Here is a 26869-nt window from a genome sequence, read left to right as displayed (position 1 = left end):
ATTACCTCTCAGCTCTTAAACTCAGTTCCACAGTTGATGAAGCCTAATGCACCATATGCCTTCTTAACCACACAGTCAACCTGCACAGCAGCTTTGAGTGTCCTATGGATTCAAACCCCAAGATCTCTCTGATCCTCCACACTGCCAAGAGTCATACAATATTCTGCCAATATATTTGACCTACCAAAATGAACTGCCTCACACTTATCTGGGTTGAACTCCATCTGTCACTTCTCAGCCCAGTTTTGCATCCTATCGATGTCCCACTGTAACCTCTGACAGCCCTCCACACTATCGACAACACACCCAACCTTTGTGTCATCAGCAAATTTACTAACCCATCCCTCCACTTCCTCATCCAGGTCATTTATAAAAATCACAAAAAGTAGGGGTCCAAGAACAGATCCCTGAGGCACACCACTGGTGACTGACCTCCATGCAGAATATGGCCCATCTACAACCACACTTTGCCTTCTGTGAGCAAGCCAATTCTGGACCAACAAAGCAAAGTCCCCTTGGAACCCATGCTTCCTTACTTTCTCAATAAGCCTTGCATCGGGTACCTCATCAAATGCCTTATGGAAATCCATATACACTACATCTACTGCTCTACCTTCATCAATCAAATGAAGAGAGCATGTCCTGAGTGGAGGGGTTCTTAATGATGGTTGCTTTTTTCCTGTGAATGCACTCCTTGTAGATGTGCTCAATGGTGGGGGTTGCTTTACCTGTGATGGGCTGGGCTGTATCCACTACTTTTGTAGGATTTCCCATTCAAGGGCAATGGTGTTTCTATATCAGGCCATGATGCAAAAAGTCAATATACACTCCACCACACATCTATAGAAATTTGTCAAAGTTTTAGATAAATTGTCAAATCTTTGCAAATTTCTAAGGAAATGGAGGCACTGCTGTGCTTTCTTTGTAATTGCGCTCACATGCTGGGCCCAGGGCAGGGCCACTGAAATGCTAACATTAATGAATTTAAAGTTTTAGTATATGTGCTGCCGAAGCGAGCACTGAATTTAAAGTTGCTGAACCTGTCCATTTCTGATCCTCCAATGAGGACCTCTGATTTCCTCCTCCTGAACTTAATAATCAGCTCCTTGGCCTTGTTGACATTGTGTGAGAGGTTGTTGTGGCAGCATTCAGCCAGTTTTTCAACAGCCTTCCTATATGCTGATTTGTCACCACCTTTGATATGCCAACAACAGAGGTGTCACCTGCAAATTGGAATATCCATTAGAGTTGTGCTTAGTCACACAGTCAGAAATGTAGATCAGGGGGTTAAACACACAGCCTTGTGGTACACCTGTGCTGATGTGGAGGAGATGTTGTTGCCAATTCAAACTGATGGATCTGCAAATGAGGAACTCGAATATCCAATTGCACAAGGAGGTATTGAGATCAAGATCTTGAACCTCACTGATTAGATTTGAGGGGTATTAAATGCCAATCTGATCATTCTAACATATGCATCTTCACTGTCCAGATATTCCAGGATTGAGTGAAAAGATAATGAAATAGCATCTGCTGTTGTGACAGGAGGCAAAATTGAATGAATCCAAATCAGAGACTGAAATCACAGGATCATCAGGGGCTCTGGGAGTTTGAGAGATTCCTGCATGGTTTGACAGTCAAAGTGAACATAGAAACCATTGAGTTCAGCTGGGAGCAAAGTCTTGTTGTTACCTAGGTCACTTGGTTTTAGTTTGTGAGAGATAATATCATTCAACCCTTGCCAGAGCTGTTGGGCATCCTTTGTTGATGTAGGTTTGGTCTAGAATTGCCATTTTGCATGCGAGTTAGTTTTCTGGAGATCGTACCTGCACCTCATGAATCTTAAGTAGTCACCAGACATGAATGCAATTGGACTGGCCCTCAGCAGATTGCAGATCGCATGGTTCATCCAGGGCTTCTGGTAGGGTAGACCTAATGATTGTGTGGGGATAAACTCATCTAGGACTGCGTTTATAAAGTCTGTGAAAAGCATCGTGTATTTATTTAGATCCTCTGATGAGTCCTTGAACACAGCCCAGTCCACCGACTCGAAGCAATCCTGAAGCCTCTTCTCTGCCTCCCTCAACACTTTCTTGTTGTCCTAAACATTGGTGCTTTGCTGTTTAGCCTCTGCCTGTACGCAGGTGGGAGAAGGACAGCCAGGTGATCACATTTCCTGAAATGCAGTCTGAGCATGGAACAGTAGGCATCCTTAATCACAGTATAACAGTGATGTTGTAGCTTTTGTGTTGATGATAACTGGGCAGAGATTTCTTTAATCAAGCTTGATTGAGGTTCCTGACTATGATCCGAAAGGTGAAGGGATAGGCTGTTTCTTGTTTGATGATGGCAGCGTTCGATACCTTAAATGCTTGATTGATGTCAGCTTTTGGTGATATCTAAACTGCGCTCAGGATCATGGAGGAGAACTCCCTTGGTAAGTAGAACAGTCGGCACCTGATCGCTAGATATTCCAATGGGAGGAACAAAAGTGTGACAAGACTGCTGCTCCACAAAGGATTTATCATGAAACACGAACCTGCCATCAAACTTCCATCCTGAGTATTGAGAAACCCTCATATCTTACCAATGTATCCACCATGTCCAGGGTGAGCCATGTCTCCGTAAAACACAGAATGCAGTAATTCTTCATTTCTCTCCGATGCAGCAATCTTGCCCGTAGGTCCTTAATCTTGTTCTCCAACGACTGTACATTTGCTAAGAAGATACTGGGTAGAGGGACATTAATTCCTTGGTGTTTCAATCTGGTTTGGAATCTTGCCCTTCTCCCTTTCTTCCAGCCATGGCCATGCACCTTTGTCTGCTTAAAGGTGTCATACCTGCATGTTTGAGAGTTAAGTCCATCGGGTCCTTCAGAAGATCGTGAAATCATTAATTTATTAAGAAGTTTCAAAAGCATGTTGCTTAAAGGGAAATTGCAAGCTGCAGATTACAGTGAGAGTAATGCAGAAGAAATATATTTAGATGTCTGATAATTAGCCCGCAGAACATCACCATGATTCACCAGTACCATCTTGACCAGATAAATTGTGTGTTGTAATCTTTGGGGGCAGATTGCACTGTTTAAAAATCTGTTCATCGTGATAATGGAAGTAGTTGATTTAATAAGCATCCAGCAGCAGTCCATAACCAAAGGCACAACAAATTGCCTGAGACTCAGAAAAAGGCTCTCATATCTCAACCAAATACCCAAAAATTGCAGAAGGAAGGCTAGAGACTACATGTGGTTTCATCAAATTCCTATGATCAGATTACATGGATTAACGTGGTAGTTATTATGCAATTTAATTAGAAACATGATTAGCCTCATGTGGATTTCCCACTTATCCTTGTGTGGTAAAACAAACTGGATGATCTCTTTAGGAGGATTAATGATCAAGTGGAACATTTTTAGTAATAGAGCATAAAAACCTACATAGACGCTTTACCAATCATTCAGTCATTTTAGATTTTGACAGTAAATGCAGGTCAAGTTGAGTTTATTGTCATGTGCACACGTACGGTGAGGTACAGGTACAATGACAAACTTGCTTCCAGCAGAATCACAGACATGTGGATTCAGATAACATACAGAACATACATTACACATGACAGTGAAGAAAAAGATGATGCAGAACAAGACATCAATTTCAGTAAAAACATGGTCAAGCCCATGACAGTGCAAAAGGTGGTCTGTAGTGCTCTGAGGTAGGATTAGGGTTGTGCAGGTAGGCTTAAGAACCTAATGATTATGTGAAAGTGGCTGTTCCTCTGTGTGGTGGTGTGAGTCTTTAGGTTTCTGTACCTCCTGCCCAGTGGTAGCTCAGATAAATAAACGAAGAAATTGGTAAAGTTCTCAGTAGTTTTCTTAACATATTCTTTTCTCCCTTCTTCCTCACTGTTTGTCGACATTTTCAACAGTCATGAATTGGTTGGTTGATTAACTTTCCTGTTAAGAAGCTGACATGAAAGTGACACAACTTCACTGAAAAGGTTGCTGGGTTGCTGCAGATTCAGAAGCAATTCAATGTAATTCAATTCATCCTTTGTTCAGATTGTTCACTTAAGAAGGCATTGTGGAAGAAAAGCAGAATATGTTGGAGATACTCAGGTCACCTGGTAAATGTGGGGGTATAAATGGGTGATATTTAAGGCTAATGGAAAGACATACATTTCTACCACTGTTTTCTCATTCCACTGAAGTCTGATCTCTTGATTTTTTTCCAAGTATTCCTTGCTTTTACTTCAATCTCTTCTGAGCTTGCTTCAAATTTTTCGCACATACTTTGGTCAAGTGTAAACCTGTGCTGGAGGTTTCTGCATCCAAGTTGGGATCAATCATAGCTATACTTCTGTCGGTGGTTGCACCCTTTCACACAGCCTTTGGGATCATACTTCCAACTGCCCTGCCCCTGCTCACCATCATTGGCTGCTCAACATGTCATATCTCTCAGCTTACCAGAGTGAGAGAGCATGCCTAGGCAAGTGGTGCCCCAACTGCAACATCTTACTCACCATCAGCCAAACTAAAGAGCTGATTATTGACTTAAGGAAGGGGAAGGAGAGTGAACGTGCCCCAGTCTACACTGAGCATTTATTTCTGGACATTAACATATCAGATGATCTGTCCTGCGCCTGGCACGTAGATGAGTGTGCACTAGACCCATAGAACCATAGAACACTACAGCACAGAAAACAGGCCATTCGGCCCTTGAGTCTGTGCCAAAACATTACCATGTCAGATGGCAGCTCGTTCCACATTCCCACCACTCTCCGAGTGAAGAAGTTCCCCCTAATGTTCCCCCTAAACATTTCCCCTTTCACCCGAAAGCCATGCCCTCTTGTATTTATCTCTCTTAATCTAAGTAGAAAGAGCCTATTCATATTTATTCTGTCTATACCCCTCATAATTTTGTAAACCTCTATCAAATCTCCCCTCGTTCTTCTACGGTCCAAGGAATAAAGTCCTAACCTGTTCAATCTTTCCCTGTAACTCAACTCCTAAAGACCCAGCAACATCCTAGTAAATCTTCTCTGCACTCTTTCAATCTTACTGATATCCTTCCTATAGTTAGGTGACCAGAACTGTACACAATACTCCAAATTCGGCCTCACCAGTGTCTTATACAACCTCCCCACAACATCCCAACTCCTATCAATACTTTGATTTATGAATGCCAGGATGCCAAAAGCCTTCTTTACAACCCTGTCTACCTGTGATGCCACTTTCAGGGAATTATGTATCTGAACTCCCAGATCTCTTTGTTCCTCCACACTCCTCAGTGCCCTACCATTTACTGTGTATGTCCTACCTTGATTTGTCCTTCCAAAATGCAACACCTTACACTTGTCTGCATTAAATTCCATCTGCCATTTTCTGGCCCAATTTTCCAGTTGGTCCAGATCCCTCTGCAAGCTTTGAAAGCCTTCCTCACTGTCCACAACACCTCCAATCTTAGTGTCATCAGCAAACTTGCTGATCCAATTTACCACATTATTATCTAAATCATTGATATAGACAACAAACAACAATGGTCCTAGCACAGATCCTTGAGGCATACCACTAGTCACAAACCTCTAGTCTAATAAGCAATCATCCACTACCACTCTCTATCTTCTTCCACACAGCCAATTTTGAATCCAGTTTACAACCTCTCCATGGATACCGTGTCTGAATCTTCTGAACTAACTTCCCATGTGGGACCTTATCAAAGGTCTTTCTAAAGTCCATGTAGACAACATCCACAGCCTTTCCTTCATCTACTTTTTTGGTAACCTCCTCGAAAAACCCTACAAGATTCGTTAAACATGATCTAGCACGCACAAAGCCATGCTGACTATCCTTAATCAGCCCTTGGCTGTCCAAATACTTGTATATCTGATCTCTCAGAACACTTTCCAATAATTTGCCTACTACTGATGTCAGGCTCCCCGGCCTGTAATTATCTGGTTTACTTTTGGAGCCTTTTTTAAACAATGGAACAACATGAGCTACCCTCCAGTCCTCCGGCACCATACCCGTGGCTAAGGACATTTTAAATATTTCTGCCAGGGCCCCTGCAATTTCTACACTAGTCTCTCTCAAGGTCCGAGGAAATATCATGTCAGGCATGGGGGATTTATCTGCCTTTATTCGCTGTAAGGCAGCAAGCACCTCCTCCTCTTTAATCTCTATATGTTCCATGACACTACTGCTTGTTTCCCTTCCTTCCATATACACTATGCTAGTTTCCTGAGTAAATCCTGATGCAAAAAAATTGTTTAAGATCTCCCCTATTTCGTGAGGCTCCACACATAGACGACTACTTTGACCTTCTAGGGGACCAATTTTGTCCCTTACTATCCTTTTACTCTTAATATATTTATCGAAACCCTTCGGGTTTACCTTCACATTATCTGCCAAAGCAACCTCATGTCGTCTTTTTGCCTTCCTGATTTCCTTCTTTAGTATTTTCTTACATTTTCTATACTCTCCAAGTACCTCATTTTTTCCTTGTTGCCTATACCTGCTATAGACCTCTCTCTTTTTCTTAACCAGATCGCCAATATCCCTTGAAAACCAAGGTTCCCTATGCCTGTTAACTTTGCCTTTAATCCTGGCAGGAACATGCAAATTCCGCACTCTTAAAATTTCACCTTTGAATGCCTTCCACATACTGAACACATCCTTGCCAGAAAACAACTTATCCCAATCCACTCTTCCTAGATCCTTTCTCTTTCCTCAAAATTGGCCCTTCTTGAATTTAGAACCTTAACTTGATGACCAAACTTATCCATAGTTAACTTGAAACTAATGACATTATGGTCATGGACCCAAAATGTTCGCCTACACATACTTCTGTCACCTGACCTGTCTATACGGAATGTACACTACTGTCTACTTTCTTAGGAAGTTAAGGAGGTTCAACCTATTGCCGAACTCTCTCGGAATTGGGATTAATATCACTGGCATATGTCATGGAATTTGTTGTTTTACAGCAGCAGTGCATTGCAATACATAATAATAAAAATTGTGAATTACACTAAGAAGTATATATATAATTTAAAAAGTTATATTAACTGTGTAGTGCAAAAGGAGAAAAAACAAGCGAGAAAAGTAGTGAGATAGTGTTCATGGATTCAATGTCCATTCAGAAATCAGATGGAAGAGGAGAAGAAGCTGTTCCTGATTTGTTGAGGGTGTGCCTTCAAGCTCCTGTACCTCCTCCTGGACGGTAGCATTGAGAAAAGGGTGTGTCTGGGTGATGGGGGTCCTTAATAATGAATGCCTCCTTTTTGAGGCATCACTCCTTGAAGATGTCCTGGATTCTTGTTTACAACTTTCTGCAGCTTATTTCAATCCTGTGCAGTGCCAACACCCCACCATACTAGACAGTGATGTAGTCAGTTAGAATGCTCTCCATGGTACATCTGTACAAATTTGTGAGTGTCTTTGATGACATACCAAATCTCTTCAAACTCCTAATGAAGTATAGTCACTGTCGTGCCTTTTTTGTAACTGCATCAATATGCTGGACTCGGGATAGATCCTCAGAGATGCTGATACCCAGGAACTTGAAATTGCTCACCCTTTCCAATTCTGATCCCTCATCAGACTCATAAACTTCTACAGATGTGCTATAGAAAATTCTCTGACTGGTTGTTTCATGGTCTGGTATGCCAGTCTGAATGCTGGAGAGACTAACAGACTGCCCAATACTTCCCTCCCCACCACTGGTATATCTACAGTAGGCACTACCTCAGGAAGGCAGCATCTATCATCAGAAGATCTCCACCATCTGGGCAATGCCATCTTCTTAGAGCTACCATCAGGTAGAAGGTACAGAAGCCTGAAGTCCCACACCACCAGGTTCAAGAACAGCTACTTTCCTTCAACTATTTGGTTCTTGAACCAACCAACAAACCCTGTGATAGTATTACAGTAAAATTTACTTTATATTTGGTCTAATTGACTTCTTTGTCATAAAAATTGTGGATAATTTATGATTAATTTATCTTGTTCATGTGACTGCTGCTTATATGATGCTATGTGCCTGATGCTGCTTGCAAGTAAATTTTTCATTGCAGCTGTGCATACAGGTGTACTTGTGCATATGACAATAAACTCAACTTTGACTTTGAAATAATTAGAACAGAGTTGAGAAGAAATTCCTGTGGTATTGTGGACATCTGGAATTTGATGTTTAAATAATAGTGCAAACAGAGGCCGTCATTATATTGAAGACATACATGCTCAGAGCATTTGATGCACCTAATGATTCAGATTTAGATTTATCCATTCCATGTGCATCGAAACATTCAATGAAGCGTGTTGTTTGTGTTAATAACCAACACACATATGGAGGTGCTGGGGGAAGCCTACAATTGTCACCACACATTCCAGTACCAACATAGCGTGTCTATCATGCTCAGCAGAACAACACAGAACACAACAAGCAGCCAAACAAGCCCCGTTCTTTCCCTTACAACTTCCTATGCACATACCCAGTCCTTAGGTTGCCTTCTTCAGCTTTAATCCTACAGCGGACTCACGGATTTGCACACATTGCGCCTTTGAATTCCCCAGTCGGCTTGCAGAGATTTGCAGATATGGAGCTCTGGTCATTGGGCCCCAACATCTAGCATTCTGATTAAACTTTGTGCTTTAATCTGGACCTCTGATGGGTCATCAGGCTTTGATCTTCAGTACTGACTTAGGACTTGCCAATGATATCGATTGAGGATCCTGAATGAGAATCACTGGACTCTCCAGTCTCGGGATCCGAACACCAGGCCTTAAACCCCGGTCTCACAGATTCACATACCTAGGGGTTCACTGGCCCTCGTGCTTTCTGCCTCCCATCTGCATGGTCATGAAACACACCAATGACTCACTCACTTGGGTGGAGGGCATCAGCCCTCATCCTCACTGGCTTGCTGGCATGACATCCGAGCATGACCATGTCATCGGCCTTCAAACGCGGAGTTGAGGCTTAAACTCTGGCTCGTTCTCTAATCTCCTGAGTTCTCAGTTTCTAAACCCTAACTCCCCTCTCTGTCCCCAAAACACTCCCTACAAACCTAAAACAAAACCTAAAAACCAACTAAGTCTGAGCTACCACCTTGATGGAGACTGCAACTCGGCACCATCTTGGATTATAGAGGTATGACAATGAACTACACAAACTACTAACTATGTTACAATAGGAAGTGCATCAAACAGTGGTGATTTATGCCTTTTTGAAAAATCGACACAAATCAAATATCACACACAACACTGTATTGAACCTATGTGAATTGTAGTGATTCCCAGGACATAAATTTTATCTATTTAAAAAATACTCACTGCCTTTCACTTTAAAAAAAATCCTCTGTAAAGATTAAAGGATCTTTGAAATGATAATGCCTTTCAGTATGCATCAGTTCCTGCCACTGATCATGGTGCTTGGGAGGTCTATTCGTAGTCACTTGGGGCATCACCCGGGAGACTAAGGCACTGCTACTCTCTCCTAACCATACCTCTCACCACTTCTGTTATTAGTGATGTGTATTCCCCCGTTTCCCTCTTCTGAACTCCATTCTCCCTCATCCCAAATTTCAAAGTTCAAAATACATTTACTATCAAAGTTTGTATACTACATACAATGGGATGTGTCTCCTTACAGGCAGCCACGAAACAAAGAAACATCATATAACCCACTAAAAAGAATACCTTCAAACTCCCAATGTGCAGAAAAAATAAATTGTGCAACCAATAAAAATGAACAAATAACTTTCAGAACTGAAGCTCTCAGAAGTCTGTCCACAGCCTCGAAGCCTGTCACTCTCAGAACTGGGCTCTGACGATTCTAAACGTTCTCTGGTCTGGACACCACCAACTCGATTCAGCCTCTACCCAACCTTTCAATCTGGCCTGGTGCTTAAATCGGTCAGACCGTGGGTCCTGTTGCTTTGAATCTGCTTCGCCTAGGTTCTGCCACGTCAATTTGCCTACAAGACCGCTCCAGCGATGGCCAAACACTGGCTCATTCCCCACTCCATTGCCTACCCCAAGTTCTGAGGAAGGATCATTGACGTGAAACGGTAACTGGTTTCTCTTTGCACAGATGCTGCCTGATTGACTGCTCTTCCAGCATTTCTACTTTGTTTCAGATTTCCTGTGGGCTGTGCATAACTGATATGACGGCTGTGTTTCATATAGGCTGCAAGCGCCTGAGAAGTGTTTCGTTTGGCTTGGGTAGGAAGCCATGTTAATGTTTTCTTAGAGCAAAGATGTTCTAATTCAGTGACTTTGGGTTTGACGTTAGCGCAGTATGAACCAAGTGTGCCCGAAGTTCAATTACTGCTGTGTGCACTTTGATATGTTTTTCCACATATCAATTTTAAATTAAATAGTTTATTTTTTAATGTATTATAGCTGAGCTCCTCCCTAATTGTATGTATAGGGTCTCCTCAGCTCTGTTAAGAAATGGGCTTTTTCCTCCTTGATTTGTTGAGGATTCACAAATATGATTGACTTGATGTCACTGCTTCTAGTTGCCAGGGAACCTTTTGAACTGACCTACACCTCGGTAGGCAGAGTTCTCTGAGATCAGCGGCAAGCATCATCAGTTTGCTATTAGCCACAAAATCCAGGTCATTGCTTATAGTCATAGAGCAGTAAGTTTACAAACAGGACCTTTGACACATCTAGTCTATGCCAAAATGTTATTCTGTCTAATTCCATCGACCCACAACACAAACATAGTTCTCCACAACCATCTTATTCATGTACTTCTCCCACTACCTACTAAATCTTCCAATGGTGTGTGCCTCAAGGAGCCTCTGACAACCAAGTCCAGCTCCTGGCCTTCACATGCAGCTTAACTACTAAATCTGGCAGAGCTGTTTCTACTGACAGGAGAAGGGGCAACTGCAGGTCCCTGGTGCCTTAAAACCAGTTGCTTCGGGCAGATGGGTCTCATTGGCCGTGGTTGGCAGCTCAGCTAGAAGAAGGATATCTCTGATGTCAATCAAACCTCCACTGCCTTGCGGTTATACCCATTCAAGCCCCAGGGGAAAAATCTGGAGCTGTAGTCGCTAAGGCAGTCCTACATTGAGTTCAATGTTGAATGGCAACTTTTGCGAGCTGCTGGTACCAAACTGTGTTAGTCTCTGCCGTTCCTTTGGGTTCATCAGATGCGCGAAGAGGGGGGAGCTTGCTACATGGGCAACAGCAACACACATCAAAGTTGCTGGTGAACGCAGTAGGCCAGGCAGCATCTGTAGGAAGAGGTGCAGTCGACGTTTCAGGCCGAGACCCTTCGTCTCGGCCTGAAACGTCGACTGCACCTCTTCCTACAGATGCTGCCTGGCCTGCTGCGTTCACCAGCAACTTTGATGTGTGTTGCTTGAATTTCCAGCATCTGCAGAATTCCTGTTGTTTACATGGGCAACAGCTTGGTCTCCATATCGTACTGCCCAGGCTCGTGTATCTATATAGCTAGGACACAATATCCATGGTCGACCCTGACCAACGGAGGCCCTCATACCTCACCTCATATCCAAACCTCAAATGCTGCAATCAAACTCATATCCACCACTTTCACTGACACTTGTTCCACATTTGCACCATCCTCTGAGTGAAGAAATCACTCCTCAGGTTCTCTAAATATTTTACCTTTCACCCTTGACCTATGGCCTCCAGTTCTAGTCTCAACCAACCTCCTTGTATTTACCCTAATTATATCCCTCATAAATTTGTATACTTTGATCATTCTCATAAACCTCCTCTAGTAAGCAAAGATCAAATTCTTTATAATTCGAGTAAAAGACAGTACAGATGAAAGGTCTTGACCTGAAGCATCGACTGTCTATTTTTCTCCATGGATGCTGCCTGACCACTGAGATCTTCCAGCTTTTAGTTTTTTGTTCTAGGTTCCAACATGTGCAGTATTTTATGTCTCCAATGGAAAATCATCCTGTTGACATGGATTCATTACTTCAAATACCCAGACTCTGATGTGAAGGTTGATGCATTTTGAAGGAGTCCAATTGGCTGAGTACTTTAGGTAATCAGGTTTGGAATAATGTCAATTTATATGTGGTGAGGACTTGCAATTGCACAAATGGAACAACGTCCATGTAATTCAATGATCATCTAGTATCAGAGTGGTTCTGTCAGACATACTCCTTGTGCGGAGGTTCATCCTCGTAAATGGGCAATGAAAATTCATTTAAGTGTTGGGCACTGGTTTATCTTGAATTGTATAATGCATCCCAATACAAACAGAGAATTAACAGTCAGTTGTTCATATTCTTTCTGTTCTTACTACCTGTCACAACTGTACCAAGTTAGAGTTGGCCAGTAGCCTCTAAGTCCATTCACCCCTGAGCAAGTCGTAGTCATTAACAGCCTTCAGTCTCTTGCACTTGTGCTGGCTTCAGGCCACAGCGAGTGTGAACAAGCCACCTCAGTGGAGTGCTCTTTTAAAAGCCCTTTGCATTATTGAAGAAACAAGATTGATAAACCACTTAGCAATGAGCACTGGGATTGCTGCAATCCTGTCTGGAATCTCAGCTCAATACTAATAAAATGCTGTTGAACACAACACGGTAGCTTGCTGCTGTAACATAAGTTATCTTCATAATCATTTAGCACCTTTTTTTAATAAGAAATTTAATCCAACTCTGGAATATCAGGAGCTCAATTTTCACGGTAGATTTTCCTGAGTAAATTACATCAAAACTGGAGGTGTATTAAAATAAATCAACCTATGGACTCACTTTCCAGGTCTTTACAGTTCATGTTCCCTGTATCAACCAATCAATCAGTCCATGATTCATTTATTTATTTGTTCATTTGATTTTTTTTGTATTTGTACATTTTGTCTTCTTTTGCTTATTATTTGTTTATCTGTCTGCATGTAATTTTTCATTAATTCTATTGTCTTTCTTTGTACCTACTGTGAATGGCCACAAGGAAATGAATCTCAGGGTAGTATATGGTGACATATAGGTAATTTGATAATAAATTTACTTTGAACTTTGAAGGTCCTGTTTCTTTCAGTATTCTATTTACCAAAAGATTAAGGACAATTCCTCAGGTCACTGTGGAATTCCAATGAGAATGTTCAGCAGATGTAATATGACAGTGTTGTTAGCTTTATTCGGCTGGGTGCCAATGTACCTTCCACTTTAACATGCATATCTCAGTGTTAGCGCTAAGTTATCGTTGTTACTGGCTACCAGTCCCCCCATTGCTAGATTTGGTACCACCCTTGTCTCTTGTCACCTGCAACTTTCTACAGATGTACCATGGACAGCATTCTAACTGGCTGCTTCACTGTCTGGTATTCGGGGGGTGTCGAGGGCTGCTGCACAGGGTCAAAATAAGCTCTAAAGATTTGTCATTGCCATCATAGGTACTAGCCTCTGCAGTATAGAACAAAAGCAACAACTTGCGTTTATGTAGCAATATAAAACATCCTAGGTTACATCAGCCGATCATTATCAAATAATATGTATTAGCATAATGCATGAGGAATTGTTAATACCATTAACCAAACACATGGCCAAGAAGCTGAATTTGAAGAGTAAATTTGGAGGGAAAGAGAGGTGACCAGTTCAATGGAGAACCATATTGTCCTGGACTTGTGCTCAGTGACTCCTTGTTCTACTATAACATCAGTGTGTCTCCAGAAATTATGTTGTATGTATGTGGTTGCATTCCACGTTTTCAGGATAATTTATTTTGAATTTATAGTTAATAGTTCCTTGTGAAGTTTGCCATATTGATGCCCAAACCAGACCAATGTACATCTGAGTCATGAGACACACACTATAACATGAGCCTTTCTGTAGGTACTCCACATCTTTATTCTAGTCATCTTATTCTCCTTAGCCTCATCCTCCTCCATGGCATTTAAATTCCTTGGTGTTATTATTTCATAGGACCTGTCCTGGGCCCAGCATGTAAGTATCATTACAAAGAAAGCACGATAGCACCTCAAACTCCTTACATCGAAAACATGACGTCTAAAACTTTGACAAACTTATAAAGGATGTGTGGTGGAGAGTATATTGAGTGCTTGCATCATGGTCTGATATGAAAACACCAATGCCTCTGAACAGAAAATCCTATTAAAAAAATAGTAGATATGGCCCAGTCCATCATAGGTAAAGCCCTCCCCATCATTGAGAACATCTACGTGGAACACTGTCACAAGAAATATTACGGACTTCCACCGCTCATGCTATGCTCTCTTCTCACTGCTTTCTTCAGAAAGAAGGTGCTCACACCACCAGGTTCAGGAACCGTTATTACCCCTCAACCATCAGGCTCTTGAACCAAAGGGGATAACTTCACTCAATTTCATTTGTGCTATCACAAAACTGTCCCACAATCTAAGGACTCACTTCCAAGGACTCTTCCTCTCATGTTCTCAGTAGTTATTGTCTGTCTGTCTGTTTGTTTATTTATTTATTTATTTCTCCTTTGTATCTTCACAGTTTGTTGACTTTTGCACATTAGTTGTCTATTTATCCTGTTGGGTGCGATCTTTCATTGATTCTATCATGTTCTTGGAATTTAATGTGCATGCCCACAAGAAAACGAATCTCAGGGTTGTATATGGTGACGTATATGCACTTCGATAATAAATTTACCTTGAACTTTACATGTTCACTTGACAAGATGAATGTCATCTCCTCCATCACAAATAGTTGCTTTTGTTCTCAAATAATTAGCTCCTCTGTCAAGCACACTGCTTCAAGTTCTGGAAATTCTGTTCTACCTAATTTATGTCCAAGCTCATTGACAGGGAAATCAGCAGTATACACATGAGCTGGTGCATTAACAGTGCATATAAACTGTAACAGATGTGAATGAAGTGCCCGACAGTACTATAATATAAACACAATTAATCTTCATTAAGACCCATCTTTTTTTGTCAGTGGGGGGAAAAAGCTTGCTTACATCAGAAATTCCATTTCCCCTATTAATGATTGAACCTATCAGCAGAATTGATAACTAAGAATAAAGTTCTTCTCAACAATACACATCGGGTAGGGAAGAGTATAATAATGCACCTCACATTTTAAGAAGTTAAAAAGCTAACCTTGTTTTGAAATTCTTCCATTTGTTTTGTAGCCTCCTCCAGCCCGCAACTCTTGAGATATTTGTCGTCCTCTAATTCCGGTCCTCTCCCTGCTGCAACTGTTCCTGAATTCAATTGCTCCACCATCAGTGGACCTGCCTTTATCTGCCAACCTCTTAAACTCTGGAATAACTCTCTTCCGTCTCCAAAAAGAAGACATTCCTTAAACCTACCTCTTTGAACAACCCTTCAGGCATTTGATTAAGTATTATCTGCTGTGACGAGATGAAGCACAGAACAGTACAGCCCAGAAACAGGCCCTTCAGCCCACAATGCTGTGCTGAACTAATTAAGTTAGCAATCAGATGCCCAACTAAGCTAATAACTTCCTAATATCTCCTGCCTACATAATGTTCATATCCTTCTATTTCCTATCTAGGACCCTCTTGAATGCTCCAGTTGTATTTGTTGCCATTATCACCCCAGGCATTTACCACTCCCTGTGTTTAAAATAAACTTGCCCCACACATCTCTTTTGAACTTAGCTCTCTCACCTTAAATGCATGCCACCTGATATTCACATTTCAACTTCAGGGAGAAGATACTGGCTGTCTATTCTTTCTAAGCCTCTCCTCTCTCAAAATTCCCCTCAACCTCTGCCACTCCAGAGAAAACAACCCAAGCTTGTCCAACCTCTCCAGGCAGAATTCTGGTGAATCGTTCCTGAACCCTCTCCAAACCCTGGGCTTCCTTCCTATAATGGGGTGATCAGAACTGAATGCAGTTCTCCAGATGCAGCCTAACTAGAGCCTTATAAAGCTACAACATAGCTTCCTGACTCTTGAACTCAATTCCTTGACTAAAAAGGGCAAGAATACCATATGTGTTCTTCAATACTCTATCAACCTATCTTTCAGAGAGCTATGGGCTTGGACTCAATGATCTCTCTGCACATCAACACTGTTAAGTGTCTAGCCATTAACACTGTACTGTCTCTTTACATTTGATCTCCCAAATTTGGATGGATTAAACTTCATTTGCCATTTCTCTACCCATATTAATAAATGATATGTATCCCGCTGTATCCTTTGCCAGTCTCCAATGCTATCCACAACACCATCAATCTTGTAACAACACACATCAAAGTTGCTGGTGAATGCAGCAGGCCAGGCAGCATCTCTAGGAAGAGGTACAGTCGACGTTTCAGGCCGAGACCCTTCGTCAGGACACCTCTTGTACCTCTTCCTAGAGATGCTGCCTGGCCTGCTGCGTTCACCAGCAACTTTGATGTGTGCTGCTTGAATTTCCAGCATCTGCAGAATTCCTGTTGTTTACCATCAATCTTGTTGTTGTTTGCAGACGTACTAATCTACCATCAATGCTTTTCATCCAGGCGATTTATACAGATCACAAACAGCAGAGGTTCCAGTATGCCATGATCATACTGAATGGCGGTGCAGGCTCGAAGGGCCGAATGGCCTACTCCTGCACCTATTTTCTATGTATATGTCTTTGTGGAACACCACAAGTCACAGACCTCTAGGCAGAATGTGTGTCATTGACCATTACCCTCTGCCTGCTATGGGCAAGCCAATTTTGAATCCAAATGGCCATTTCACCATGAATCCCATGCAGCTTAATTCTCTGGAACTTTTTAATCCAAAGGACCTTGTCAAATACCTTACTGAATCCTGTAGACAACATCTACAGCTCTATCTTCATCAATCACCATTGTCACCTTCTCAAAAATCTCAAATTAGTAAGACATGACTTGCCCTGCATATAGTCATGATGACTGTCCCTAATTAGGCCACAGTTTCCCAAATGTTCATAAGTCCTATCTCTAAGTTCCTCTCCAGTAACTTCTTTTCCACTGATATGAGACATAAGACTCATTGGTCAATAGATTCCAGAATTGTCCCTATATCCCTCCTTGTACAGTAGAACACCTTAGCTACTTACCAATCCTCTAGGACCTCACCCGTGATTAGAAGGGACTTATCTCTTGGATTGCAATAATCTGGGTTATATCTCATCAGGCCCCTAGGATCTTATCCACATTAATATTCTTCAAGAGAACCAGCACCAGCTTTCTCCTTTATCTCAAGATGTCCCAGCATATTAACATGCTGCAACCTGATCTCCCTATCCTCCATTTCCTTCTCCTTGGTAAATGCTGAATCCAAAGCATTAATGAGGATTTTATTCATATCCTCTACCTCCAAGCACATGATCCCTTCTTTATCCTTGAGTGGTCCTACCTGCTTCCTAGTTTTTCTCTTGCTTTTAATGTATGTATGGAATGCCTTGGGATTCTCTTTATGCTGACATCAAATTTTTGTATCTCAATACACCATAATTATGCTAGAAGGTTTCAGAATATTGACAGCTTGATACCTGAAAGTGAACAATGACTCTTTATCTGGATGTCTTTTATGGATCTACATTATTAAGCTTAATAAATAGCATTCATATCTTTGTGTTACTAGCTGTGGTTCAAGGTCCTTTCTAAAATACATTGACAGTTTACTGCTCTAAAACGGCTGCATGTCAGAAGTGTTAACTTTTGGGAGAATCTATTCACCTTTAAAATCTGCAGACAGTGGAAATCCAAAGCATGAAAAAGGAAGAAAGATCTTTGACGTGAGGCTTTAACCCTGTTTTATTTTCCAATGTGTTTCCAGCATTTTTAGTTTTATTCAGTTTTTGTTTTTTATTCACATTTTGTGCAGCTGGCTTAGGATATTTAGAGGTCACTTGAGGGAAAAAAGTGAATGTTTCCCAGTTGTCCCAATGTTCTTTCTTTCATCAGTACTATATAAAAATGTAACCAATCCTCTCTTTATCAAAGTCAGATCTGATTTACTGACATATGATATGAAATTTGTTGTTTTGCAGCAGCAGACTGGTGCAAAGACTTAAAAATCTATAAAATACAAAAATAAATTGTGTAAAAATATATAGCCATATAGAAGAGTCATTGATGTGGCTTATTTAACAACTGTCATTGTAATTCAACGTACTTGGAGCAAGGTGAGTTTTTTACTTTAGATGTTCTACTTATTGTTTTTGCTGTTTTTTTATATTTCTTCCATCTTTGAAATTGAAGAACAACGGATTTATTCATAAGAGAAAAGCTTACTTTGAAGAAAAGAATAAATAACAGCATGAATGTGAATTAGAGGATGTTCACAGATGGCAAGTTGTTCTTAACTAAAAATTGTTCATGTACAAACTGTTAAGTAGAGCACTGCTAGATAATATGTAGTATTCAATTATTATAGTACTTGCAGAAAGAGTGTTACTTGAGTACTCTCCTTCTGGTGGACCCTTAATTATGTATTTTGTTTTCTGATGGACCATTACATAGGAAAATCAAAGACTTGTTTATGGCTTGAGCTGCTAATAAAAAGAACTAAAATTAAAGCAAAACTAAAATTATTTGGAAATGAGTATTCTACAAACAGTTTGTACATTAATGAGTGTTCTCTACAGATCTGGCTCCTGAATATGTATTACAACCAAGGGCTTACTTCTGAACTTGTTCACTGTGGGAAGAACAACAATACCCAATTTAAACAGAGCAAGCTTCCACAACAGGGAGTGAAACGATTTCTATGATATTGGTTGAAGGATAGATGTTGTCCAGGAAACTTTGTCTCTTCAGGTAAACTTTAAAAAGGACAAATTTAGCAACTCATTCCCAACAACATGGAAGCACTCTTACTATCCCACTGGAGATTATATCTAAATTTCTGCACGTGAGTCTCCGCGATGTTACGGACACAAGTCGACGACTAACATAATGTTAACAGATGACCTTGGATAGGTAGAAGTCAGGATTTAAGGTAACCCAATAATGGTTGACTGGTTATTTTCATATCTAAGGAAGGGAGTGGAGACAGGAAGTTACTTCAAAAATTAGCTAAGGGAGATTTACCTCAGATGGCAGAGATGTTTTTGACCAAAAACTGAGTGAGACATTAAATGCCATCAATTACACAGGTCGCCATCCAGAAAATGTTGGATGAATCCCATGAACATTCTGTGTCTGTTGCTTTGGATGCGCAGCGTCTGCAGTATTTATGATGGAATCCTACCACCAAAAGATAGGCCTGGCAAAGAAAAATCCAGAGGTGAAGCTTTATGGTTTTTAATGAGTTCCTCAAATGGTTCTTAAGGCTGTTCCTGAATCATTGAGTGTGTGGCTTCAGGCTCCAGTACCTCCTCTCTAATGGTAGTAATGAGAAGAGGGCATATCCTGGGTGATGGGGGTTCTTAATGATGGATGCCGCCTTTTTGAGACTGTGGCTTTTGAAGGTGTCCTCGATTGTGGGAAGGCTAGTGCTGATGATGGAGCTGGCTGAGTTTACAACTCTTTGCAGCTTTTCCTGATCTTGTGCAGAAGTCTCCCATGCCAGAGAGTGATGCAATTAGTCAGAATGCTCTTCACAATACATCTGTAGAAATTTGCTAGACTCTGGTGACATACCAAATCTCCTCAAGCTCCTAATAAAATAAAGCATGCCTTCTTCGTGTTTGCATCAATATGATGGGCCCAGGATAGATCTTCAAGTATCAAGTACGTAGATGTATTAATTCCTGCTGCTGAAGAAGCTATGGCAAGTTGCTGCAGTGGATTTGCAGATGTTCTGGACCAAGGTCACAGTGTAGCAGTAGCAGAATGATGAATGTTCAGGGTGGGAGATGTAGTTCCAGTCAACCTCATGAAAACACTTTGATGAAAGGAAAGATATGCAAACTCAAATGCGTTCAATATTTACTTAAAAAGGAGAAGTAACAGGTTTTGTGTAGCACTTTTTATGACTTTACAACATCCTAAAGCTATTTGCATCCAATAAATTACTTCTCTGAAGTATATTTACTGCTGCATTGGAGGAAAGCATAGCAATTTTTTGCACAGCAAGGTCCCATGAATAGCAATTACAGACATAATCAGTCAACCATTTTTCATGGTATTAGTTGGGTCATAAATGTTGGCTGAGTGACTATGAAGATCTCATTTAAAAGCTAGACCTTGCACTAATGCAAAGCTAGTTCAGTATTACATTGATATATACAGTATATATTGCAATTCAAATTAAATTCATTATTGAAGTATGTATATGTCACCATATATTACCTTGAGATTCATTTTCATGCAGGTGTTCACAGTATAACAATGAAGTACAACAGAATCAATTAAAAACTATTCACAAATACTGACAAACAATCAATGTCCTAAAAAGACACACACACTGAGGAACTCAGCAGGTCAGAAAGCATCTTTGGAAATGAATAAACAGTCGGCATTTCGGGATGAGACCCCTCTTCAGGACTGAGAAGGAAGGGGGAAGATGCCAGTTTAAAAGGTGGGGAGAAGGGAAGGAGGCTAGCTGGTAGGTGATAGGTGAATCCAGGTGGATGGGAAAGTCAGGGTCTAGAGAAGAAAGAATATGATAGGAGAGGGGAGTGGACCATAGGAAAAAGGGAGGAAGAGATGACCTGGGGAGAAGTAATACGCAGATGAGAAGAAGTAAAAGGTCAGAGTGAGGAATAGAGTGGGAGGGGGGAGGGATAAATTTGTTCATCATAAGGAGAAATTGATATCTATGACATTAAGTTGGAGGGTACCCAAACAGAATGTCTGGTTTTGCTTCTCCACCCTGACAGTGGCATCATTTTGGCACAAGAGGAGGCCATGGACCGAAACATTGCCACAGGAATGGGAATTAAAACTAAAAAGTCCCGCTTGCGGTAGATGGTACTTGATGAAGCAATCCCCCAATTTATGGTGGATCTCGTCAGTGTAGAGGAAGCCACATCAGAAGCACTGGATGTGAACACCAGGTCCTAATGCAAGGCATGATCAGCTGTTTGGACAATTTATACACTGGCCCAGATAAACTCGAAAGGCAAGGTGTCAAGAGTTGGGTGATGTTGGATCACTCTTGGTGCTGAGCTGAGAATGGATTCTTCGGCAGCGAAATCTAGACCCTGAGCAACTTACTGTGGAAGAGCCCAGGTCCCAGTGCGAGGTACAATCCAGTGTTTAGACAATTTAAATGCTGATCCAAATAGACAGGGGACTCCTCTCTTCTTGGCGCTAAGGCTGTGAGGCTACCCCAGCCGCTGTGTTTTGTGTCTGCGATCTTTGCGGCGATTTGACCTTCTAATATGATAAGCTGAATACCAAGGCTTTGGGCCCACTCCAGGCTTCTCTGAGGATTTGGATCTAAGGACTCAATTTGGTTCAGAATGCTGTTGTTGTTGCTCTCCTACCGTTCGCATGATTTGTGTTTTTTTTCTCTTTCTCTGTGTGCATCAGGGGTTGGTTATTTATTTTAATTGGGTTCTTTCAGGTTTCTTGCTTTGTGGCTGTTTGTAAGTAAACAGATCTCAAGGTTGAATAAATTATACACTCTTTGATAATAAACGTGCTTTGAATCTTCACTGGATGATCCCAGCAGATTTGCAGGTGAAGTGTTGCCTCACCTGGAAGGATTGTGTAGAGCCCTGAATTTAGGTGAGGGGGAAGGTGTATGGACGGGAGTAGCGTTTGCTTGAGATAAGTGCCTGGAGGGAGGTTAGTGCATGGGGAAAAATGGACAGGGGAATTGTAGAGGGAGTTAAAGCAGACAAACTCCAAAAACAGAATCCACCATGATCTTACGTATTGAACCCACTGGGGCACAGAGACTCCCCCACCCTCTGCAAGAAGAGATTTCTACACAGAAATGGTGGACTGGAATACTTCACATTTCATATAGGAAATCTTGCATCAGGACAACTTTCTCTATATTAATTGTGCCTTCAGATCAATGCATTCTCTTTACAATGCATCAAACCCACTCTTGTTTCCTCTTTAAACAAGGCACAATAGATGATATTATGTGCTTTCCAGATGTTTTAACTTGTGCTTTTGTACAGTGCATTGTCTGCTGCTTACTCAGCCCACGTTTATGTTACCAAATGTCTCATATTAATTGTGAATGCATGCTTCTCTATGAATGGTCTGCAGTAAACCTCAGGCTCGTAGACATTGGGCCTGGACTTGATGTAGCCAATCAAGGAGCAACTTTATTTGTCATGTATAGTTGCACGAATTAGGAGTTTGTTGTGGTGTTTTGGCGCAACATGCAGTACAACTAAAAATCTGCATCACTGCATGGTGTGGATGTCAGTATGTTCAGAAATGGCCAAAATGCCATATTGAGAGAGACACTGAAGCGGGTCGATAGTTCACAGCCTTTAACGCAAAACGAAAACAACAAGTACTCAGCCAAACAGAGCCACTAATTAAAACTCTGAAATGGAAAACTAGATGCCAACATCACGGCTAAAAGGAATACCTAAATATAAGACAAGACCATAAGACCATAAGACAAAGGAGCAGAAGTCGGCCATTCGGCCCAGCGAGTCTGCTCTGCCATTTTATCATGAGCTGATCCATTCTCCCATTTAGTCCCACTCCCCTGCCTTCTCACCATAACCTTTGATGCCCTGTCTACTCAGATACCTCTCAATCTCTGCCTTAAATACATCCAATGACTTGGCCTCCACTGCCGCCCGTGGCAACAAATTCCATAGACTCACCACCCGCTGGCTAAAAAAATTTCTTCGCATCTCAGTTCTGAAAGGGTGCCCTTCAATCCTTAAGTCATGCCCTCTCATACTAGACTCCCCCATCATGGGAAACAACCTTGCCACATCCACTCTGTCCATGCCTTTCAACATTCGAAATGTTCCCCCTCATTCTTCTAAACTCCAAGGAATACAGTCCAAGAGCGGACAAATGTTCCCCATATGTTAACCCTCTCATTCCTGGAATCATTCTAGTGAATCTTCTCTGTACCCTCTCCAACGTCAGCAAATCCTTTCTTAAATAAGGAGACCAAAACTGCCCACAGTACTCCAAGTGAGGTCTTACCAGCACCTTATAGAGCCTCAACATCACATCCCTGCTCCTATACTCTATTCCTCTAGAAATGAATGCCAACTTTGCATTCGCTTTCTTCACCACCGACTCAACCTGGATGTTAACCTTAAGGGTATCCTGCACGAGGACTCCCAAGTCCCGTTGCATCTCAGAACTTTGAATTCTCTCCCCACTTAAACAATAGTCTGCCTGTTTATTTCTTCTGCCGAAGTGCATAACCATACACATTCCAACATTGTATTTCATTTGCCACTTCTTTGCCCATTCTTCCAAATTATCCAAGTCTCTCTGCAGACTCTCTGTTTCCTCAGCACTACCGGCCCCTCCACCTATCTTCATATCATCAGCAAACTTAGCCACAAAGCCATCTATTCCATAATCCAAATCATTGATGTACAACGTAAAAAGAAACGGCCCCAACATGGACCCCTGTGGAACAACACTGGTAACCGGCAGCCAACCAGAATAAGATCCCTTTATTCCCAGTCTCTGTTTCCTGCCAATCAGCCAATGCTCTATCCACGTATGTAACTTCCCCATAATTCCATCGGCTCTTATCTTGTTAAGTAGCCTCATGTGTGGCACCTTGTCAAAGGACTTCTGGAAGTCCAAATATACAACATCCACTGCATCTCCCTTGTACTGGTAATTTCCTCAAAAAATTGTAATAGGTTTGTCAGGCAGGATTTTCGTTTAAGGAAACCATGCTGAGTTCTGCCTATCTTGTCATATGCCTCCAGGTACTCCGTAACCTCATCCTTGACAATCGGACTCCAACAACTTCCCAACCACCGATGTCAAGCTAACAGGTCTATAATTTCCTTTTTGCTTCCTTGCCCTCTGCTTAAATAGCGGAGTGACATTTGCAATTTTTCAGTCCTCCGGAACCATGCCAGAATCTATCGACTCTTGGAAGATCATCGCTAATGCCTCCGCAATCTCCACAGCTACTTCCTTCAGAACATGAGGGTGCATTCCATCTGGTCCGGGAGATTTATCTACCTTTAGATTATTCAGCTTGCTGAGTACTTTCTCTGTCGTAATGGTGACTGCGCACACTTCTATTCCCTGCCACCCTTGAGTGTCTGGTATACTGCTGTCTTCCTCAGTGAAGACTGATGCAAAATACTCATTCAGTTCCTCTGCTATCTCCTTATCTCCCATTACAATTTCTCCAGCATCATTTTCTATCAGTCCTATATCTGCTCTCACCTGGCTTTTACATTTTACATACTTGAAAAAGCTTTTAGTATACTCTTTGATATTATTTGCTAGCTTCCTTTCATAGTTCCTCTTTTCCCTCTTAATGACCTTCTTAGTTTCCTTTTGTAAGCTTTTAAAAACTTCCCAATCCTCTGTCTTCCCACTAATTTTTGCCTCTTTGCCTCCTCTCCTTTGCTTTATCTTAGGCTTTGACCTCTCTTGTCAGCCACAGTTGCATCCTTTTTCCATTCAAAAATTTCTTCTTTTTTAGAATATACCTGTCTTGCACCTTCCTCACTTCTCACATAAACTCCAGCCACTGCTGCTCTGCCGTCCTTCCCGCCATTGTCCCTTTCCAGTCAACTTTGGCCAGTTCCTCTCTCATGGCACTGTAATTTCCTTTACTCCACTGAAATACCGACACATCAGATTTCAGCTTCTCTTTTTCAAATTTCACAGTGAACTCAATCATGTTATGATCACTGCCTCCTAAGGGTTCCTTCACCTCAATCTCTCTAATCATTTCCGGTTCATTACACAATACCCAATCCAGTACAGCCGATCCCCTAGTTGGCTCAACAACAAGCTGTTCTAGAAAGCCATCTCGCAGACATACTACAAATTCTCTCTCTTGAGATCCAGTGCCGACCTGATTTTCCCAATCCACTCGCGTGTTAAAATCCCCCACAATTATCATAACACTGCCCTTCTGACAAGTCTTTTTTATTTCCTGTTGTAATTTGTAGTCCACATCACTGCAGCTGTTTGGAGGCCTGCTAGTCTTTTGCTTCATTCGACTTGGTAGTCCACTTTCTCAGGCAAGGCCGAATGCAAGCAGGCAGTGTAATGTTGCTGTGCTTTACTCAAGTTTTGACAAGCACCACAACAAAAAGAAGGGAGTTAAATACTACCATAATGAAATAATAATGAGTTGACACGTGCATATTCACAAGCACAATTGCCGAATCTGCTGCGCGGCTGAGTCAGTGGTTGTGACAATGGAATATGCACTGGAGCAGACAGGAAGGCCCTACAACTGGTAGTCAAAACTGCCCAATGCATCACAGGCCTCTATCAAGGGCACGTATACAGACATGTGCTGGGAAAGGGCCAGTAACATCATGAAGGATCCTACATACTTTGCACATGGACTGCTTGTCCCGCTCCCATTAGGGAAGAGGCTACATGATGTCAATGCCAGGACCACTGGACTCAGAAACTTAGCCCAAGCAGTAAAGCTGATCCACACCCCACCACACTCCTAACCACTGCTACGTTATAATTTCCGGTCAGTCACCTTATGTACCGACACTTCTGTGTCTAGCGTCACCCGATGGACATACAATCAATCTATTTATATATGTTATTGTATGTATTTATATTTATTGTTTTTTATGATTAGTTTGTTCCTTATTGTCTATTTTTTGTGCTGCACCAGATTCAGATTAACAATTATTTTGTTCTCTTTTACACTTGTGTACTGGAAATTACATTAAACAATCTAGCATATTGAATCTTAAATATTGAAATCAACAACATTCAACAATTATAAATGATAAGATAACAAAAGAACAGATGTTAGAGTATGTATATGGGCAGCTTACCACCCTGTTCCTTTATTAGATGCCTTAAGTTTGTGTTGTGATTGATTTCTAGGGAACAGTTCAAACTCTCTCATGTGGATGCAAGGGAAGCAGAATTCAAATGAATCAGTAAATCTGGAAATAAAAGAAAGGTTAGCATCAATAACAGTAACCACAGAGCTGCTGACTTGTCATATGTAGTAACCTTACTCATCGATGTCCTTCAGGGAAAGAAATCTACCCACCAATTTTGCCTTGTCTAGCCAACGGGATACTCGGCCAACCGATGTGGTTGACTCTTAGCTGTGCCTCTGTTCAGGGGCAATTAGACACAGACAATAAATGTCAACATAGCCAATGGTGCTCAATACTGTGAACAAATAAAATAAAATGACTGAGTATTCATTGTCCTCCAGGGTAAAGAATTTGAACTATTTACAGCCTACTGTGTAAAATAAAATTCCTGAATGACCATTTTCTTGTCATGAGACCGTGCCACATAGTTCTTGCTTTATAAGCCTGAGGAAACAATTTCTCAGCATTTACCCAGTCAGATACTCTCAGAATCTTAACTATTAATTTCAGCTCCCTCCTGCAAACAGGTTTTAAATCAGATTGTTGCCCTCCTGCCTGTCGTATACCTCTCTGATATGCTGCAAAGGTACTCTGCACATCATCTTGTAAAAAGCCATTTGGAAGTTCATTATTTTAACTTACAAAAATAAACTTTCTTTATAATAAAACAAGAAACAATGTAAAACTTTTACATTCATAGTCATTGCATTCAGTAGTTAGGACTTTATTTTTAGTTAGAGATGTAGCATGGTCATATGCTCTTCTGACCCCGGAGACAAAGTAATCGACTAATCTGTACATTTTAGGAAGTTGGGAGGAACTTGGAGCACCCGGACGAAACCCACAAGGTCAGAGGGAGAACATACAAACTCCTTACAGACAGTGACAGAAATGAACCCGGGTAGCTGGTGTTAATTTATTTTTTTAAAAGCATAGCATCATTGCCATTTATGTGTGCACAGGTAATATATCCTTTCATTGTTTCAGGGGTTTTCCCATATGATTCAGCACCT

Source organism: Mobula birostris, chromosome 21, assembly GCF_030028105.1.
Source record: "Mobula birostris isolate sMobBir1 chromosome 21, sMobBir1.hap1, whole genome shotgun sequence".
In the NCBI taxonomy this organism is placed as follows: Eukaryota; Metazoa; Chordata; class Chondrichthyes; order Myliobatiformes; family Myliobatidae; genus Mobula; species Mobula birostris.
The sequence above is the reverse complement of the archived record's forward strand: the minus strand, read 5'-3'. Positions refer to the sequence as shown.